This window comes from Staurois parvus, unplaced genomic scaffold (assembly GCF_062004578.1).
Source record: "Staurois parvus isolate SC_StPar_1 unplaced genomic scaffold, SC_StPar_1.0 ptg000122l, whole genome shotgun sequence".
NCBI classification, from domain to species: Eukaryota; Metazoa; Chordata; class Amphibia; order Anura; family Ranidae; genus Staurois; species Staurois parvus.
In genome coordinates this window covers 2,989,999-3,010,930 of record NW_028317918.1, presented here as the reverse complement: position 1 = coordinate 3,010,930, position 20,932 = coordinate 2,989,999, and the positions used below count along the sequence as shown (strand labels likewise).

Genomic DNA, 20,932 nt, shown 5'->3' with positions numbered 1-20,932 from the left:
GATGATTTCTAGGCTTTTGGTATCTTGCTGTACCTTTAAGTAAGAGGGGGTACCTCCAGGTGAGCCTGTTCTTAGTTTGTGCACACATATATGTCCCAAATTGGAAACTCAAATATTGGGTGAGTTAGGGACCATTTATGCTTGAGATTTGCATGGCATGGCTGTGTGCCTTCACCATAATGATGGAAGCAATCATGAGTAGAGGGGGTGTGTAGTTGACAGCCAGACCATTGAGGTAGAAGATGGATTACACTGGACATAATCCAGTTTACAAGGTATCTGGGGCCCATTGGTTGAATGGCAAAAAAAGCTCTCCTTCTGAGTGCAGAACAGAGGGAAAAAAGCAAAAAAGGAAGGCTGCATTGCAGGAAAGAGATTACAACGAAGCTCAACTTAAATAAAATAGTAACACTAAAGTTGGGATTCGGACCCTTTGTTTTACAGGCTATAATGGGATGACTGTAGATTAGTAGGTTGACAGATCAAGGGTAACCTAGCCTATACAGCAATGAGGACTGTACAGAACTACTCAACTTGTTAGTTAAGTTTCCAGTTAAAGCAGAACCTCACCCAAAAGGGAAAGTTCTGTTTTAAGGCCTCTCTCTTGTTTATGAAGTAGCATTTTTCTGGGGGGAGGGGTGGGGGGGGGGGTGGCACGTGCTTTTGACAGGTAACTGCTTTCACTTCTGCTCTGACCACCTAGGCAATCGAAGTGGAAGTTCTCCTTCCTCCCTCCCTGTAGTGTTCTGGGACACGTTAAAGCCGGGTGCCCATAGTTAAGATACCGGTGCAGGGGACAGCAGACGGGAGATGAATACAGGTGGGGTAAGCCATTTTGTCTTGTCTGTGATGATGTCATCAGTGTGCTGCAGGTAGAGGGGAGTAGTTTTTAATCTCCTCCATCTCAGAAATCAGACTGCAACTGTAATTTTGTATCACGCCACAAGAGGAGAGGATTATATGAGACGTTTACATGCATCAACAGTTTTTTGTAATTTTTTTATTTATATTTTTCAGCAAACCTTACAGATGAGATTCTCAACAGGTACATTGCAGTATATAAATCATCAGATTCAGTGTTCCTCAACTAACATATCCAACTACCAGCACTTAAGCAGTAACATCTTGAGCAACTGTCAAAAGAGTCATAAAACATATAGCCTATGGTACAGGAGATAAGTCAAGGGGAATCCCCAATGGCACACAACAGCTAGTCGGGCACCCGGACCAAGTTGTGAACCCTCCCGCATGTCACAAGGAACAGTAAAAACTGATGAAAAGACCAAGGAGAGAGGGAAGACACACACACAAATAAAAGGGGGGGAGTTTGTTGAGGGAGAAGGAATGGGGGGGGATGATGGACAGTATGCGACATCTGGGTTCCCGTAGAAAGGAAGTACCGCCCTGGAATAGCCGTAAATACTCAAAGTATGTACTTCTCCAAACTATGTCTGCAAACCTACGTCTCTGTATCCAGAACAAAAAGGGATCTCAGTCCAATAGAACCATGTTTTACGGCAGCTTTCTTTCCAATGGTTGGCTGATGTTACAAGCGATTGCATTTTGTGGATTTTGTTCACCATAGCGAACCACAGACTGATGGGTGGAGCTACTGCCTGCTCCCAGTATAGAGGAATGCATGCTTTTGCTGTATTTGCTAGATGTAATAATAGGGAAAGTTTATGTTGCTTCATTGGCATTGGGGTTAAATATAATAGAAAGGCTATTGCCTCTGATGGCATCTATATATCAGTCAATTGTCAGACCCAGAAACTGGCAAGCCCTTGGCAGAACCACAAAACATGAAGTGTGGTGCTCTCCCCCTCTCTGCACCTTCAGTACAATGGGAAACTCTAACGTGGACCTTCACAGCAAAGCATGATTTTGCCCCATTGTAACCCTCCTCACCTCTGCAATGTAAAAAGCTCTCTTATTTTATTTACATTTTTTGGGGCATTCACGCTCCTGCCCACCCCCGCCTTCATTTTTCACTGGATAAGAATGGCATCACCCTGCTCCTTTTGCCCCTGGAATATTTAAATCACATATCTCAGGAGGAATTGGCTTCTACACACTGCAGCTAGAGGGCAGACCTGGCTGCATGTCATTGGCGGCCTGCTGAAAAAGAGACTACTTTCTCCCAATATTATCAGAAAAAAAAGTTGGTATGAGCAGCAGAACAACACTGGCTATGTGAATATATTTACTGAAGATGGTGGTGAGGGTGGGTAAGAAGTGTTTTTTGTTGTGACTTTTTATAATCCAGCACTTTTGGACATAACATTAAACTGTATCTAAACCTAAAAATAAAAATGTAATATATTGCAGCTTACCAGTTCTTAGATGCAGTTGCTTCAGTACAAATAAAATATCTCTTGAAAAGCAGTCCCCTTTCCAATCCTGTAAGTGTAAAAGACAGCACAAACATCTTTATCTCTTTTTGTAAACTACTAGTCCCATCATGCAACCATACAATGGAGAGGAATAACGGCAGGCATTTTTGAAGTCCAGCCTGTGTGATGATTAGGGATGAGTGAATCTGCCCCTGGTTCAGTTCAGGGAGGGGGAGTTTTCTGAATCCTGCTTGAAATTCATGTAGCCTGAACATGTGCAGACCCCATTGAAGTCCTGGGAAAAATCATGCATATTGCAGTGGTGTAACGTGGGTTGTCAGCACCTGGGACACAGCAAGTAATTAGCTCCGCCTAACCCTTGGACTTTTAGCACTCCCTGAGTCCCTTCAACTAGTACAGTATTAAACCCCTTACCCCCCTAAGTACATGTATTGTATTTTAAGAAAATACTGATGTAATTGAAGTAAAATGCATCTAATACTAGTATAATCAAATTTCAATACTAATGTTAATGGGAGTAGGTGAATGTACTTTTGGTATTCACCATCATGTAGGGCAGCGTACAGAAGTCACTTGTAAGTAGGGCACTGTACAGAGGTCAATAGTATGTAGGGTAGTGTACAGGGGTCAGTAATATGTAGAGCAGTGTACAGAAGTCGGTAATATGTACAGCAGTGTACAGAGGTCAGTAGGATGTAAGGCAGTATACAGAGGCCAGTAGGATGTAGGACAGTGTACAGAGGTCAGCAGGGTGTAGGGTAGTGTAAAGAGGTCAGTGGTATGTATAAAAATGTACAGAGGTTTGTAGTAAGTAGAGCAGTGTACAGAGGTCAGTAGTATGTATGGCAACGTAGAGGGGTCAGTAGTATGTAAACCAGTGTAAAGAGGTCAGTAGTATGTAGAGTAGTGTACAGAGGTCAGTAAGAAGTAGGGCAATGTACAGAGGTCAGTAGGATGTATTGCAATGTGCAGAGGTCATTAGCACATAGGGCAATGTACAGGGAACACTAGGGCAGAGGACAGGGGTTAGCAGAGAAGAGGGCTGGGCATGTAGAGAAGTGTACAGAGGTCATTAGAACATAGGACAGTGTACAGGGATCAGTAGGGCAGAGAACTGGGTGTCACCAGGACAGAGGACTAAGCATCAATAGGGCAGAGGACTGGGCATCAGTAGGATAGGGGACTGGGGATCAGCAGGGCAGAGCACAGGGGACAAGAGAACACAGTGGGGAAGGGTCAGCAGGGCAAACTAAAGAGGGTCAGGAGAGCGCAGGGGACAGTGAGGAGGGAAAAGTACAAGGGGGTCAGAAGGGGGGTTGGGAGAGCACAATACAAGGAGGGTGAGTCAGGAGGGCACAGTATGGGGGGGTCAGGAGGGCACAGTATGGGGTAGTCAGGAGGGCACACACTAGGGGGGTAGGTAGGACACAGTATAGGGAGGTGGGAAGGCACACACCAGGGAGTTGGGAGGACACTGGAAAGGCAGGTTGGTAAGGCACACTAAAGGGGGTTGGGGGGGCACAGTATAGGGGAGTCAGGAGGGCACACTATGGGGGGGTCAGGAGGGCACAGTATGGGGGGGTCAGGAGGGCACACACCAGGGGGGTAGGGAGGGCACCATATAGGGGGGGGGTGGGAAGGCACACACCAGAAGGTCGGGAGGACACAGGAAAGGTAGGTTGGTAAGGCACAGTAAAGGGGGTTTGGAGGGCACAGTACAGTGGGCCGTGACAACCCTTAATGAGCCCGTTTCATCACAGTGCTACATGAAAAAGGAGATCACACCTTCCCATTTGTCAGCTAACAGCACTTCTATGCTAAGCTGCAGTCACTCAGTAAACGTAGCTTAGAGGTGCCTGCATGCTAATCCATGATGTAGTGCTGGCTAAGGTTACCTCTAGAAACACTGCCTCTTGCTCAGCTTCCTCTGCTCTGCTTCAGCTCACTATCACATGGGCGCGATCTCAGAAGTCGGCACATTCTCTTTCTGCCCACACAAACAGCAGTAGCCCAGAAGCTCCACCTTGGGGATGTGCTTTTGTTTTTGCAATAGAGCATCTGAAAAACTGCTGGGGGAGCAAGGTAGGGGAGGTACAGGGGGGGCAAAGATTTCAGTGGACACCAAAGCATTATACTGGAAAGCAGTGATCCACAGGACCCGCCCCTGCACCCCTCCAAATGTTGCGCCTGGGGCGACCACACAGGCTGTCCACCCGCGCTATACCACTGATACCTTGCATGGCTCAAGTATTTAATCGGATGAAGACTGTTCATCATGAAATTCATCATAAAGTATCATGGCTTCCAGGGGGTTCTCCGTTAGGCTAGAAGGGTGTGTGAGCACTTTATATGTCCCATAAATGATGCACCTAGCTTCTAGAAGTGCCTTCTTGGTCTAGTAGGGTGGATTTTGCCTTCAAAAAATTCTTAAAAGGTTTTTTAGTTGTAGTTAATTTTTCTGGTAGGTGTTTACTTTTGTCTGTGACTATTTTGGGTGGATTGTTCTTCACCTTCTTTCCCTGTGACAACAGGACATGAGGAAATGGGAGGAAATGAGGGAAATGGTTGTCAAAAACACAATAAGTCACAGTCAGCAGAAAAATGATTGTCAGAAGTTCTAAACCTTCCATTCTGTGCTAAAACGTGTTTATTTTTTATTTTTTATCCAGATTTTAGAGGAAGTGAGGGAAAATCTCCCCAATAAAGACACAAACAACAAAAAAACCCAAAAAGTTTCTAACCCCCACTTCTTCCAAAGAAAAATAAAAGGTTTTAGCTGGGGTTGAGTTTTCAGGTTTATTACCTATAAATCGTACTGAAAGTTATCTTGATAGCTTGCCTTTCACAGCTCTGGCATTTCTTTAGAGAGCCTGTGTCAGTTTGAGCCACAGTTTCCAAGGCATAGATAAGAAACTAATCAGGAAAACGGTATGCCCATATAATCTGTTATTCCCAAATTACTACAAAATTACATATTTTAAAAGAGGCAATTTTAGCAAATATAGTGGAGGTTTTCTGTACCCTATAAATTAAAAATTTACTATATAAAACAAAACAGATGGCATAGTAACTATGCAATTACTTGGAAATGACACATTGTTTCAGTGAGAGTGTTATGCTCTGTACACAGTAGTAAAAATGATAGATACAAAATATGTTTTAATTTTGACAATGCTGCAAAACAGAGCTTTCATTGTTACATTCTTGGCCTTTGTCTCCTTGCCAGATTAGGACTACTATGAATTCAATAAAAAGGACCTTCAGAATATTTTAGTGCTTTACAAAGTAAAAGTCATACATCACATTTCAAAGCTCTGTAGCACAGGTTAACTGTTTTGTTCAAACTGTATTTTAAAGGATAAATACATTAACCACTTGCCGACCGCGCATAGCCGAATGACGGCTTCACCGCGGCCAGCCAGTTCTGAGTGGACGTCATATGACGTCCTCCCAGAACGCGCTCTCCTGCGCGCCCCAGGGGGCGCGCACCCGGCGATCTCCGTGATCGCTGTGTCCTACGGACACAGCTGATCACGAGATGTGGTGAAAGGCCGATCCCACCGGCCTTTTACCACGTGATCAGCGGTGTCCAATGACACGCTGATCACAGGAAAATGCAAGTGCCGGTTCTCGGCTGCACTTTCCTCACGCTGTCAGATCGTGAGGAAAGTACTGCCGAGAACCGGCAGTTGTCAGAGCGGGGATCGGCACCGATCATCAGGGCACTGATGATCAGTGCCCTGATGATCAGTGCCCAGCAGTGACCCCCGCAAGTTCCGATCAGCTGTGCGCCCACTAGCCCCGCCCACCCATTCCCAGCAGTGCCCCCACCTGTGCCCAGCAGTGCCCCCACCTGTGCCACTCTACAGTGCCACCTACCTGTGCCCAGCAGTGCCACCTACATGTGCCCAGCAGTGTCACCCACCTGTGCCCACCCACCTGTGCCCACCAGCGCCACCCACCTGTGCCCACCAGTGCCACCCACCTGTGCCCACCCACCAGTGCTGTCCACCAGTGCCACCCACCAGTGCCACCCACCAGTGCTGTCAGTCAGTGCCACCAGTCAGTGCCCAGGGGTTGTGCCAGTCAGTGCCGCCAGTCAGTGCCCAGAAGTGATGCCAGTCAGTGCCGTCTATCAGTACCCATCATCAGTGTCACCTATCAGTGCCGCCTATCAGTGCTGCATATCAGTGCCGCCTATCCGTGACCCCTAATTAGTGCTGTCTATCAGTGCCGCCTATCCGTGCCACCTCATTAGTACTGCCTATCAGTGCCCTTTAGTGCTGCCTATCAGTGCCCATCAGTGCCGCCTATCAGTGCCCATCAGTGCCGCCTATCAGTGCCCATCAGTGCCGCCTCATCAACGCAAATCAGTGAAGGAGAAAAAATACCTGTTTGAAAAATTTTATAAAAGAAACAAATAAACTTTTTTTTTTCAAATTTTTTGCACTTTTTTTAATTTATAGCGCAAAAAGTAAAGCGCCCAGTGGCGATTAAATACCACCAAAAGAAAGCTCTATTTGTGAGAAAAAAATGATCAAAATTTCATATGGGTACAATGTTGCATGACCGCGCAATTGTCAATCAAAGTGCGGCAGCGCTGAAAGCTGAAAATTGGCCTGGTAAGGAAGGGGGTATAAGTGCCTGGTAGGCAAGTGGTTAAACAACCCTATACTTCTATATGCCGCTTTCTTCAGATTTCTGATCAGAAGTTTGGTGTACTTTTCACTGCTCTTGCCTGCACATGGCAAGTCAACAACATCATCCTTGTAAGAATTGGTGGAGTGTGCAATATTGTATACTGTATCCCTGTGCCAAGCCAGGGTATGGCCAGATTATTTAACTCCTCTGCAGTATCAGAAGAGCTTGGTCAAGAACACACCCCAGCATGCATCATTGAGCAATGAAGGAGGTAATTTCTCTGCTCACTCTGCCTTCTTCTTCTTTCAGCATGGTCACTGCCCTGCTAAAGTCCTCATGCACACTGGATGTTTTTACAGCTGCTGTTTTTGGCTATTGATGTTTTTTTCTACAGCCAGTAAACTCCCCAGCATGTTATCCTATGTGTCCATGCACACATAGGATAACAGACTGTAATCAGCATTTTTTGGCTGGAAAAAAAGCCCAGGACTAGTGGGTTTCTAGAGGAATTTTTTAGCTGTAAAAACACTCTAACGCTGAAAAACGGGCTAAAACATGATAAATTGTGGCAAACCAGCCTTTTTGGACTTTTTTTCACCAAAAAAACAATTTTTTTGTATTGCTAATACATAAAAGCTAAAAAATGCTGGAAAATTCATGTTTTTAACGTGACTTTACACAGCTAACATTACCAGTTATGAAAACGCCCAGTGTGCATGGAGCCTTAGACATCCACTCCAACAGAAAATGACAGCAGGATGACATCAGGACAAATTCAGATACTTACACTAATAGCATTTCAAATAAACATGTAATGTATTTTAGAACGTTATTGATTTGTAGTTTTATTTGTCTGGAGCTATAGATAGATACTCTATATTGCCAAAAGTATTGGGACACCCCTCCAAATCATTGGATTTGGGTGTTCCAATCACCTCCATGGTCACAGGTGTATAAAAACAAGCACCTAGGCATGCAGACTGCTTCTACAAATATGTGTGAAAGAATGGGTCACTCTGAGGAGCTCAGTGAATTCAAGTGTGGTACCGTGATAGGTTGCCATCTGTGCAATAAGATATGGAAATCAATTTCCAACACAGAGTGGTTACTGTGGGGACATAAACATCGCTCCAAAGTGCCACATCCTATTTAAATAGTATTGGAAGAACAAACCCTTTATGGACTTCATAGGCACTACATCAATGGTTCATAAAAGAATATCACTTTATTAAGCATACATAGACATACAATGATACATACAATTATAAAATTATTACAGAGTATGAAACATCCCTGTAACATACAGCTATGTATAATCAATGCAGATACATGTACTGCTAATAGGTCCCACAGTAAGAAATACCATAACTCGGCAAAAGTTAAAAGAAGATACTCTGATATTATTAAGTGCGATAGCTCAACATGTTTTGCGATAATATCTCTTCTTCAGGAGCTGTAAGGCGACTGCTATATGAAGAGATATAAGTTGATGAGCACACATTATAATCACTACCAATTGTATACATATCAGACCAGTTGGACAACTAAAATACCTTAAGGTACATGCATCTGCACGAAGGCAATGGAAGGGAGTGTCTGGCCATACCATGAGAGGCCAATCAATGAGGGGATCCCCACAAAGCTGGGGGGGCATGTCGCCTGCCCCGCGTCAATACCTGATGTATAGAAAGTATGTAATTGTTGAAAACAGTATAATGGAGCCCTCCTTAATTATAAAATTCTAAGTAACCTCCCCACTGATAGAGTCTGGCCCACGTAGGGTGCAAATAAATAGTCTGGCACAGGGCCAGTATTATGTTGCCTCCTAAATAGGACACCAAAGGGGGGGAGAGAAAATGATTATACAGTATTCAATTTGTGCAGAAAACTAGCCCCATTTGCCCCACCCCCCCACTACTAGGATGCCAAATAAAGAGGCAACCAGTAGCAAAAACTGCAAAACTTAAAGAAATGTCAAGCCTTACTGGCATATAATAGATCAATGACCCTAGGTGAGCTTCCTAGTAATGGCAGTATGATAATATTCTTTTTGGGATAGCCTGTTAATTTAAATTGTGGCTCTTCCGGACAGCATACATTCCCCAGACAGTCACGTGTCAATCTGTAAAAAGACACATGTACATAGGACCCCATAAGTACATCCCAATAACTCACATTAAATCCCAGTATCCATTACTGTATAGCAAATGGTTGTTTTGTTGTACCTGTTTGGAGATGCAAATGTTCTTTGACCGCAAGAGATATTAGGACCGCCCAAGAGTCTAAAATGCCACCACTGTGTCATGTAAAGGGTACCGAAGTTGCCTGGAAATGCACAACGCCACCGCCATAGTACCAGGAGCCGCCACCCACCCTCCCCATTTAAGGGATCCCAACACAAGACACCCATGCCATCAGAAGGCAGCACATGATGTCACTGTGCCCGGCCGGATACGGCCGCGCATGTGCTTCGCCCAAGTGCACCACCCACCGTAGAAATGGTAAGGAGCGGGCATACAGGCTACAAACAGCGGCCATCATGGGCTACCACCGCATATAGCAGTGATGCCCATAAAGCACTGCGCCGGGCCCCCACCCAGCATGGTGGGGGCCATGGTCGCGGCGCCACCAGCCGCATATTGTTTAATGTTGAGCTATTGCACTTTATACTATCAGAGTATCTTCTTTTAACTTTTGCCAAGTTATTTCTTATTGTGGGACCTATTAGCAGTACATGTATCTGCATTGATTATACATACAGTTGCAAGAAAAAGTATGTGAACCCCTTGGGATTACGTGGAGTTTTGCATGAATTGGGCATAAAATGTGCTCTGAACGTCATCTAAGTCACAACAATAGAAGAACACAGTCTGCTGAACATAATACTACACAAACATTAGATGTTGCCATGGTTTAATTGCACATAACATGTAAACATTCACAGTGCAGGGAGGAAAAAGTATGTGAACCTTTGGACTTAATAACTGGTTGACCCTCCTTTGGCAGCAATAACCTCAACCAAACGTTTCCTGTAGTTGCAGATCAGACCTGCACAATGATCTGGAGAAATTTTGGACCACTCCTCTTCACAAAACTATTTCAGTTTAGCAATATTCTTGGGATGTCTTGTGTGAGTCGCTCTTTTAAGGTCATGCCACAGCATTTCAATCGGGTTGAGGTCAGGACTCTGACTGGGCCACTCCAGAAGGCGTATTCTGTGCTGTTGCAGCCATTGTTTTGTTGAATTACTTGTATGCTTTGGGTCATTGCCCTGTTGCATCCCCCATCCTCTGCGGAGCTTCAGTTGGCAGACAGATGGTCATACGTTTTCCTGCAAAATGTCTTGATAAACTCTGGAATTCATTTTCCCATCAATGACAAAAATCCGTCCAGGCCCTGAGGCAGCAAAGCAGCCCCAAACCATGATGCTCCCCCCGCCATGTTTTACAGTGGGGATGAGGTTTTGATGTTGGTGTGCTGTGCCTTTTTTTCTCCACACATAGTGTTGTTTGTTCTTCCCAAACAACTCAATCTTGGTTTCATCTGTCCACAGTATATTTTGCCAGTAGTGCTGTGGAACATCCAGGTGCTCTTTTGCAAACTTCAAACGTGCTGCAATATTCTTTTTGGACAGCAATGGCTTCCTCCGTGGTGTCCTCCCATGTACTCCATTCTTGTTTAATGTTTTCCTTATTGTAGATGTGTCAACAAAAATGTTAGCATGTGCCAGAGATTTCTGTAGGTCTTTAGCTGACACTCTGGGATTCTTCTTTACCTCATGCAGTATTCTGTGCTGTGCTCTTGCAGTCATTTTTACAGGACGACCACGCCTAGGGAGAGTAGCAACAGTGCTAAACTTTCTCCATTTGTAGACAGTCTGTCTTACCATCGACACATGAACATCAAGGCTTTTGGAGATACTTTTGTAACCCTTTCCAGCTTCATGCAAGTCAACAATTCTTGATCGTAGGTCTTCTGAGAGCTCTTTTCTGCGAGGCATGGTTCACATCAGACAGTGCTTCTTGAAACCAGTAAACCCAAAACAGGTGTGTGTTTTTTAAGGGCAGGACAGCTGTCAGCAACACATCCAATATCATGACTCTGATTGGAGTCAAGGTTGGCTCACTCCTGGCTCCAATTAGCTCTGGGAGAAGTCATTAAGCTAGGGCCTCACATACTTTTTCCTCCCTGCACCGTGAATGTTTACATATTATGTGCAATTAAACCATGGCAACATCTAATGTTTGTGTAGTATTATGTTCAGCAGACTGTGTTCTTCTATTGTTGTGACTTAGATGACGTTCAGAGCACATTTTATGCCCAATTCATGCAAAACTCCACGTAATCCCAAGAGGTTCACATACTTTTTCTTGCAACTGTAGCTGTATGTTACAAGGGTGGTTCATACTCTGTAATCATTTTATAATTGTATTTATCATTGTATGTCTATGTATGCTTAATAAAGTGCTTAATAAAGTTATATTCTTTTATGAACCATTGTTGTAGTGCCTATAAAGTCCATAAGGGTTTTGTTTTTCAAATACCAGTGCAATAAGCCTGTTCATGAAATTTCCTTGCTACTAAATATTCCATGGTCAGCTGTTGGTGGTACTATAACAAAATGGAAGCAACTGGGAACAACAGCAACTCAGCCACAAAGTGGTAGGCCATGTAAAATGACAGAGTGGGGCATGCTGAAGCGCACAGTGCGCAGAAGTCGCCAACTGTCCACAGAGGCAGTAGCTAAAGACCTCCAAACTTCATGTGGCCTCAGCTTAGCACAACACCAGTGCGTAGAGAGCTTCATGGAATGGGTTTCCATGACCAAGCAGCTGCATCCAAGCCTTACATCACCAAGTGCAATTCAAAGCGTCGGATGCAGTGGTGTAAAGCACGCCATCACTTGACTCTAGCACGGTGGAGACGTGTTCTCGGGACTGATGAATCACTCTTCTGTGTCTGGCAATCCGATGGACCTGTTTGGGTTTGGCGGTTGCCAGGAGAATGGTACTTGCCTGACTTCATTGTGCTAAGTATAAAGTTTGGTGGAAGGCGGATTATGGTGTAGGGTTGTTTTTGAGGGCTTGGGCTTAGCCCCTTAGTTCCAGTGAAGGGAAATCTTGAGATGTCAGCATACCAAGACATTTTGGACAATTTCAGGCTCCCTGTCCTGACCTCAACCCTAAAGAACACCATTGGGATGAATTAGAGCGGAGACTGCGAGCCAGGCCTTTTCGTCCAACATCAGTGCCTGACCTCACAAATGGAAGAATGGTCAAACATTTCCATAGACACATTTATAAACCTTATGGGCAGCCTTTCCAGAAGAGTCGAAGCTGTTATAGCTGCAAAGGGTGGGCCAACTCAATATTGAACCCTACGGTCTAAGACTGGGATGCCATTAGAGTTCATGTGTGTGTAAAGGCAGGCGTCCCAATACTTTTAGCAATATAGTGTAGATAGACAGACAGATAGATAGATAGATAGATAGATAGATAGATAGATAGATAGATAGATAGATAGATAGATAGATAGATCTGTAATATATATATAAAAACATGTATTGCTTATTTCTATTTTGATTTGTATTATATGCAAAAAAACGTTTTTTTATATATGTGTAATATAAAGGGCCAGTCCATCCAAAACGTACAGTTAGGCCAGTATTTTTAAACCTCGTAGGGACATCATGATGGTCTCTCACTCTTCCACCTATATTTTTTATTTATTCTTAATAATGAATAATGCAGAAAAAGGTGCTGGAACCTTTAGAGGTGGGTGGAAAAGTGCAAAAGTTCCAGGTGGGCAGGAACAGTTTGGAAGTATGGCAGGGAGTCACTGTTAATAGAGTCAATATTCAAAATGTAACAGAGGCCAGAGGCTGATTTAGATGACTGGACTTATAACTAAAATAGCACTTTTGGCTAGACATACAGGGATTTATTTACTAAAGCTGGAGAGTGCAAAATCAGGCTCACTTCTGCATGGAATCCAATCAACTTCCAGGTTTTATTGCCAAAGCTTAATTGAACAAGCTGAGGTTAGAAGCTGATTGGTTTCTATGCAGAAGTGAGCCTAATTTTGGACTCTCCAGCTTTAGTAAATTAACTCCTGTATGTCTAGCCAGTTTCAGTAGCATTTTCATTTGTCTAGGTATCACGTGAGACACTACTCAGTTTGGTGCATGTTTTTTAGATGATCCTTGAGCAAGCATGATTATGGTATGTCCCTAATAAAGTATGTTTTACTACCAACCTTTTGATGTCCACTAAAGAAGTTGATGTGTTCTCTTCATCTCTGTTACTCACTGTTGGCACCAGGGGCGGAATGACCATTCGAGCACTCGGGCACTGCCCGAGGGCCTGGGGTCAGTAGGGGGCCCCATGAAATGCCCTTAATACATTTCATAGGCTTTTTTGGGTTTGGTTTCAGTGTGGGTGAGGACACAGGGGCCCCATGATCCCCTATTGCCCAGGGGCCCCATGAGTTGTCAGTCCGCCCCTGATTGGCACAGTATTACAATGACTTCCAGTCCAGTCCTTTCCTCATCATGTGTGATCTTTTCTAACTCCAGTACTGAAGACTGTTAGAAATAAGGATTATACAAGGAATCAAATACATCAGCTATTCTCAAAATCTAATTCAGCCTTCTGAACTCAAAGCTCGAATGCGAACCAAAGGCAGGTCAGTTCCTTACGTAAGGTAAGAAAAGAATCATATGTCAAGAAGGCAATTTTAATCACGGTTGTAATTTTACCTGACAGCTACCAAGTGTTACCTGCTCCTGTATAATCTGGAGAAAAGAGTGTAGGGAACTTAGTTTGTTCATCACGTTATTGTTTTGCCCACAGCATTGCAAGGACAAAACTTGGATGGAGATCAAGTAAAAAGCTTTAAGTTGGGTGTCATGATAGGTGAAAGTGCTCAGTTGCTAATATAAACAAGGATGTTTAAACCTGAACTCCAAGCAAACAGCTAAATACACAGATGAAATACACATAAGAGAGCAGCTTTACCTGTCAAAGATTGTATTTTTCTATCCAGTTTGCCCTGCACTAAGAGTTACAGTCTTGACACACAGCACAGCTTGAACTTTATCTGGTAACATTATAGACTGTTGGTGTCCACCATTCACCCACAGCCTGCTGACTGGAAAGTGAAAGAGCAGCCACAGAATGATGAGGTGATCTCTCTGCTTACTCTGCTGTCTCCTCCAATCAGCAGTTGCTTGTCAGCACATTTGCATGTATAACACCTAATTGGCTCCCCGTTTCACAGTCTGAGTGGTACCATACAGGAGATTGCAAAGAGTTGACATCAAGTCAAATTTATGTTCTTACGCTAGCTGCATTCTAATAAGATAACATTAATGATGTATTATTTTAACAAAAAAATAAATAATTTGTGTCTTTATTTAATCTACCTGAAGTTCAGATTTGATAAAACCCAAGGTCTGTTTTCATCCTTTTTGACATCTTTATGCAATTAGTGTGTCCTAGCATTAAGGCTTACCTGATTCTTTAGCCTTTTTTGAAACCTTTTGACACCTTTTTTCAATACTATTCCATTACAAGCACTACACTTTCAGACTGAGAAGTTTTTGAACCATTTGTGCATTAAAAAAGCGCCTAAAAAGCTCAAGAAAAATGCTTCCCAATGTATATCTATACATGTTTTCACACTGAGGCCCTACGCTTGCTGTGCGGTGTAAAAACTCCTGCTTGCAGCATCTTTGGGGCTTATTTGGTAAGTTAAAAAAAGTTCCAGTAACGCTTCTTCTTGTTGAAATCAATGGAAAATGCCTGAAAAGCATCTCAAAATCGCCTCTGCAAAGTGTTTTTGGAGCAGTTTTTAAGTCACGTGTCCTTTAAAAATGCTCAGAAAGCATGGCAAAAGCGCGCTAAAAACTCCTATGTGTTTTTGCTGCGTTTTTGTGGCAGATCAGTGTGAATGTGGCCTAATAAAGGGTACACTGTTTCTGTCAGTGATGCCTCATACTTACAGAGGTTTAATATGTACTAGTAACTGACCTTTATTCCCAAAATACACCACAAGTATAGTCAAAGACTCTTGTCCAAGTCTCGAGCTTTGTCCCACACAAACCCCATGAGCCTTTTCCCTCTTGAGCCTCAGAGTATTTTTTGTTTGCTTGTTTCCTTTTTGTGTCTTATGTCTCAATCAACATTTTTAATCCTTATGCCTCTAGCATTAGTAAAGAGATATGAAAGTATATTGCTTTAAAGTGTTACTAAACCCACAACAGTAAAATCAGTCTGTATATGCAGTAAAGCATGCTTGTTATACTCACTGTGGAACCTAAGGGGTTAATCCCCTGCATTGTGTAAAAAGGCTGTTTGATCCTGTTTTTTCTAGGAGTCACTCTGCACATGCTCAGTTTGGTGTGTATGGCTAGAGAGTTTCTTTTTTCTTAGGGATGGTACATATGATCAGCACAGGGCCAATCAGCACTGTCTGGACAGAGGGTCAGGGGATATGCAGCCTCATAGTCAGAGCAGAATGAAAACTATAAGCTATAACCAGTGCTCAGCTGGACACTGATAGAAGTCACAAGACTGCTATATACTGCTGATGAGAAAAGGTATTTAGCAGTTTATAGTTACTATAATAATTGCATTTTCATGTTGTGTGTACTGTGATATAGTGAATGCAGGGTCTTGGGTTTGGTAACACTTTAAAACTTTTTTAAAATTTCTTCAATTATTTCCTGGGCAAATGATGTCATACATCCCAGGAATCTTTTGGAGGGGAAGAGTGAAGGAGGGGTTTTCTTGGCTAAGCACACCTTCCTGCCTGCATGTCTGAGCTAAGGTCAGATGGATTGCAGGAAATAAATTTTACATGAATCAGTTGCTCTCACTCAAGATGGCCATGGCCAGAAATGCTGTGGGGATGTTTTTTAAAGTGATTTCCCAAAAAATAAAGCATGGAGACGTAGATGGATGTGTGCATTTGCTTTGAATATGAAAAATTTATGAAATAGTGGTTTTGATTTGTGGTGCTCAGATAAAGTGTAATTCTGCTTTAACTTTTGTAGTCAATCCTAATATATTATACACCATTCTTTGAGAGGAAGAGCTTTAATTTGCTGGTAGACTTGGCTACATATATTCTTCTTCCTAGGTTTTGAATAGGAATGAATAGTAAAAAATTCAAAACAATTATTTTGTCTAGTTTTTTTTCCAACACAGCTTTCATGTAGTTTGCACACCCCCAAAAGAAGTCTTTTGATTTAAACTAAACCACATTAAATTAATTTTAAGGTAATAAAGCCAAAACTGTAAGCTCAAAATAGATGTTTACATTTTACTTTAGGAGACCTGTATTACCTAAATTAAAGTTCAACCTTTAACTTTGACAATATAGTGAGCAATTGGTCAACAATAAACTACTACAGCAGTGATCTGCTGCTGCAGAGCAAGTCAGAACAAAGGTGCATCAGATCTGTCCTGGCCTTTGTATATAAAGGAACAGCTTTAACATTACTTATAAGGTAAGGTCACTTCCTAAGTAAACATAACATGAAAGCTGCCTTGATTTTATGGTGATCCAGTAGATTTACTACATTCTAAGGAACCTGCCTGGAACAAGTATGCAGATCAAAAGGTCTGACTTTCCTCTGACTTGTGTAGTGCTTGGTTTAGGGAAAAAAATAACCATTTCTTGGCTCCAGAGTCTCTTGGGATCTGCAGTCCTCTACTTCCAATTTATTAATTTGGTGCAGTCTATTTGGGACTATACCTCCCACAATCCTAGCAGTTCCCACACTGTGTCTATGTTGAAGTCTTTTATGAACACAAGCAAGGGCAGTAACAAAGCAACAGACACCGTGAAACTGCAGCGGCTCCTCTCCTGCCTTTGTAGACTGGGGCTACACTTGATTATTAGCATTCTTGTTTCAGGTCAATAAAAAGAACTAGTGAAACCAGAGACAGCACAGCAACTAATATGTTTTGAAGGAGATCAGCAATGGCAGTACAAATATTTTTCCCTTTTAGGCAGCCGATTGATAATTCATTTTTTTTTTAGTTTAACCAGTGGGTTGAATAAAAAAAAATTACTCAATTACATCCAAATATAGCGCCACCTACATAGGGGCTGCTGGTAATAGCTGGTTCTTCCCAAATGGTATAGAGACTGCCCGTCTCCACAACCACCAGTCCATACACTCTGGCTCAAATAACTCCATAAATCCAAGTGATGACTTTTTGAAATGTATTGCTTGAAGAGCTTTAAACAGGAGAGGGGTTATGACCTGGGATACTCCAAAATTCTGCACAGTAACAAGAGGACACTTTTTTAGGCTCCCACTCCAGGATTCGAGGATGGGGAATGGCCAGTGTTCTGAGAATTTATCAGTCCATAGCTACCTCTAGAACTTACTTCTCAAAAGCACACATTCACACATTCACCAGGGATCACAATTCATGGTCAGTACTCACAAATATCCAGGATAGCTGCACATCTTCCAGATTCCTCTAGACATGGTCCTGTAAGGGAGACAATCCTTCTCCAGGCCTGATCCCTTATGGTGAAGTCCCACAGCCTGCTCCTCAGAAGATCACTCCAGGCTCTCAGCTATGCCACTGTTGTCATCTAAAAGAACAGCTACATGATCTACAGTCTGCTTCAGGGGCAGCAGGTTAGAGGCTTCAGAACCCTCTCTAACAAGGAAATAACAATCTGCTCAGGCCACCTGCACATTTATCACCTCCTCAGCCACCTTCTGGATACACCTTCCCAGGTATTGGCTGGGGCGTAACAAATATTCAATTGATCATTTGAATTACTCTCTCTATGTTTTGGAACCTTCTTCCAGAGGCAGGGAAGCAATCGAACTCTCAGCTCAGAAAACCCTGATCAGACCAAAACAGTCAATCACTGCTTCACTAACTAAAGTGGAACCAAAAACTTTTACCTAGCAACCTAGCTAGGAGAGTGCTACACAGACTTTTGAGATGGATGGGGGAATCCTCTCCACTGTGCCTTTGTAATTTGACAGAGGGGAGACTTCCCCTCTGTTGGAATACACTGACCAGCACTGCAGGCAATAGCTGGTGGCACTGATCGAGTGGCAAAAATCTGACAGGGCGGTTGTACTGTACAACCACCCTGCCCATACATGAATCAAAATTCATTCGGTTCCCGCTGAACCAACTGAAATGCGATCCATGTATGGCCAGCTTAAGGGCTTGTTCACACTATGTAAGGCGACCGGCCAATCGCTGCAAGGGCCAAAAGAACACAATTGTAATCTATGTGCCCCATTCACATCACAATGCAATGTGACATGCTGCATTTTTCTATAGTTTAGTGGATGTGGATATCATCGAAATATAGTGCAATGCAGCGCAAAAAAAGTAAACAGTGAGATGTGTCCAAATGCACATTGATCCTCCCTGTCAGACCTCTCGCTCACAGCTGCCTGCACAGTACAACACAGTGTTTTACCATGAGGACTGGTGTGTTAAATGCAAACACTAATAAATTAAAAAGCTGCTACTGTTTTCATTGATTGGTTGAAAGGTAAATATTAAGCGTCAAATGACTATAACAAAGGAATACCAGCTTCCCAAGAAGTTTCAGCATTGGAAAATGTAAAATTCAAAAGCAAACAGTGACTAGAAACCTCGTGATTTTGATGATTAGAACATTTTGGAAATAATTTTTGCTACTAGGACATTTAAAGAAAACAATGATTACTTGGGATTCAATTGAAGAGGGATAGGGAATGGTAAAGACAGCAAAGGAATTAAAACACAAAAGCAAGCTAGATTATGCAGGCTAGCCATCTGCTGCTAAATGAAGAAAGCATTCACTGTTTGTGAATCAATTACTTCCTATTCACAAGTTCTCCGTATGAATTCAAAATGGCTCTCATGGAATTCATGCCAACTGCATAGCCTGTTTTCAGCATTGCTACCTCTCTCTTTTTGTTGTGAGACTGCTAGGAAGTTAGTATTTATCGGTAGTGTGCCTCTGCCAACTTATGCAGGAGAATCTCAAAGAAAGCTGGCATTGAATCCCCAGGATTTGTGGCACTATTAAATAAAAAAAAGTTCCATTCATTGTTGATTAATCCAGGTTGTTATATAAACACAAAACAGTTACTTGCACAGCTTCTCTCTAGTGAATTAGGATTATTAAACTGGAGCAATTTTTTATGTAATTTCTCTGTATACCTTTGTGCAATATTTAGCTATAATTATGAGAAATTACAGCAATATGTTACATTGAAAGGATGCTCAAAGATTTAAAAAGGTTGTGGGCAAAGGATACAACTGGACATTTGTATATAAACACAAAAGTAATGATAATAAAAAAAAAAAGCTAAGTCTAAACCCCTGAAAGCTAGCTTATCAGGTAGGTGGTAAGTGCAGAGCCATAAAGTATAACTAAAGGCAAAACATTTTTTAGTTTTGGACAGAATTAAGATGGATTAGAACACCTGTTCATTTATTTATTTTTTTTGCTACCTCTGCCCTTGTTTGGGAGATTCATTCTCTCTATTTGTCCTGTTCATCATTATAATTGAGAGTATAAGTAAAAGAAAATCCCACATTTTGGGTTGTCCCCACAACAGTAATAGAAGAGAAATCTTCCAATGGGGGAATAATTTCAGTCACCTAGGGGGGCCCAAAGGATTCTCTTAATTTTCATGGATTTCATCTCACTTCCTGTTTTGGTTATGGGACAGGAAGTAAAATACCCAATGGAACGCAGATGGCAAAAAAAAACTGACAAGAGTTATAAATAAAATATAAATGTATATTACAAATGTGTTATAAATTGAAGGCCAATGGGAGGAAGATGCTCCTTACATCGATGGTGAGTGACAATAAGAATGCCCTTTCAATTGATGGTCAGTAAGTATTAAAATGTCCCCTTACATTGGTAAGGAATGCACCATCGAACTACCATGAGTCCATTTTACTTTACTTTAAAGAAGTCAATGCATTTTGGAGGTTCTACTAGTATGAGTCTATTTAACTGTACAATAAAAGAAAAGAAACCAATGCATTTTGGAGGTTCCAGACTCCTGCTGGCCTAAATCACTCAATTCACCCATCACTAAACAGTGTGGATGGACAAATGTACAGGTTTAGCTGATTCAGCAGGAATCCTGTTGGCATACAGTGTACATTACCAGTCCAGGTCAGTCCTTTATCTGCCCAAATACCAGGTGCTAGTCAGGTTTGCAACTGTAAACATCATATAGAAAATGTATGATGACTGCGCTCTGGTAAATCCAACTTCTTTATTATAATGCATCTATAAAAACAAACACAATGCAGCAAGGGGTAAGAATGCTCCAAGGTGTTGCCAAGCAGCTGATCCTTCCACTCCCCCCCCCCCAGCTCTTCTGCCTGCCCTTTCCACCAGTTTACTGTGCAAACAGCTGGTTGCACTGCAGAGGTAGGGTGCAGGTTGTCTGTGTAACTCCCTGCTGGCCCATTCATCCTAGCAACAAAAATGAACCATTCAGCAATAAGAAGGAGAGAAAGCACAAGAAAAAGCACAAGAGTGCGCCTCTAAGTGCAGTATAAAAACACTTTATTAAAACCATCAATGTTGCACTCGCATTGGTAGACAGGTAGAGCACTTGTAGTCATAAACAGGCTTTGGCATGAGGATCCAGAAGCAGTGTGAAGGATGGAAACCAAGCAGAGGTGAAAGAAGAACTGCTGTATGCCACCGCTGAATAGAATTGTAACAGATGTACAACTGGAAGGGGAACGGAAGCCGGAATGGAACCACCCTGGAATGCACGACCAAACGTGACATCAGTAGGGGGAAGATCCTGGGCATGGGTAACCTAGGTGCATGCCCATGAGGTGCATGCTATCCAAATACACTTGGGAGCCCACATACAAGTGGCTTTCCCTTGATGTATGTTCTCTGTACACCTCAATACCCCA

General features: G+C 42.6%; 1 long non-coding RNA gene across 2 annotated transcripts in view; it reads right to left on the bottom strand.

Moving 5' to 3' along the window:
* LOC149467122 (uncharacterized) overlaps window positions 1-20,932 on the bottom strand; it is a 120,079-nt gene that overhangs the window by 12,942 nt on the left and 86,205 nt on the right. The window contains exon 3 of one of the 2 annotated variants that reach the window (XR_016312007.1): window positions 2,334-2,400. The exons of the other annotated variant lie outside the window; for it this stretch is intronic. This is a non-coding gene — a long non-coding RNA (uncharacterized LOC149467122). The remainder of the gene's footprint in view (window positions 1-2,333; window positions 2,401-20,932) is intronic. 2 annotated transcript variants of the gene reach the window in all.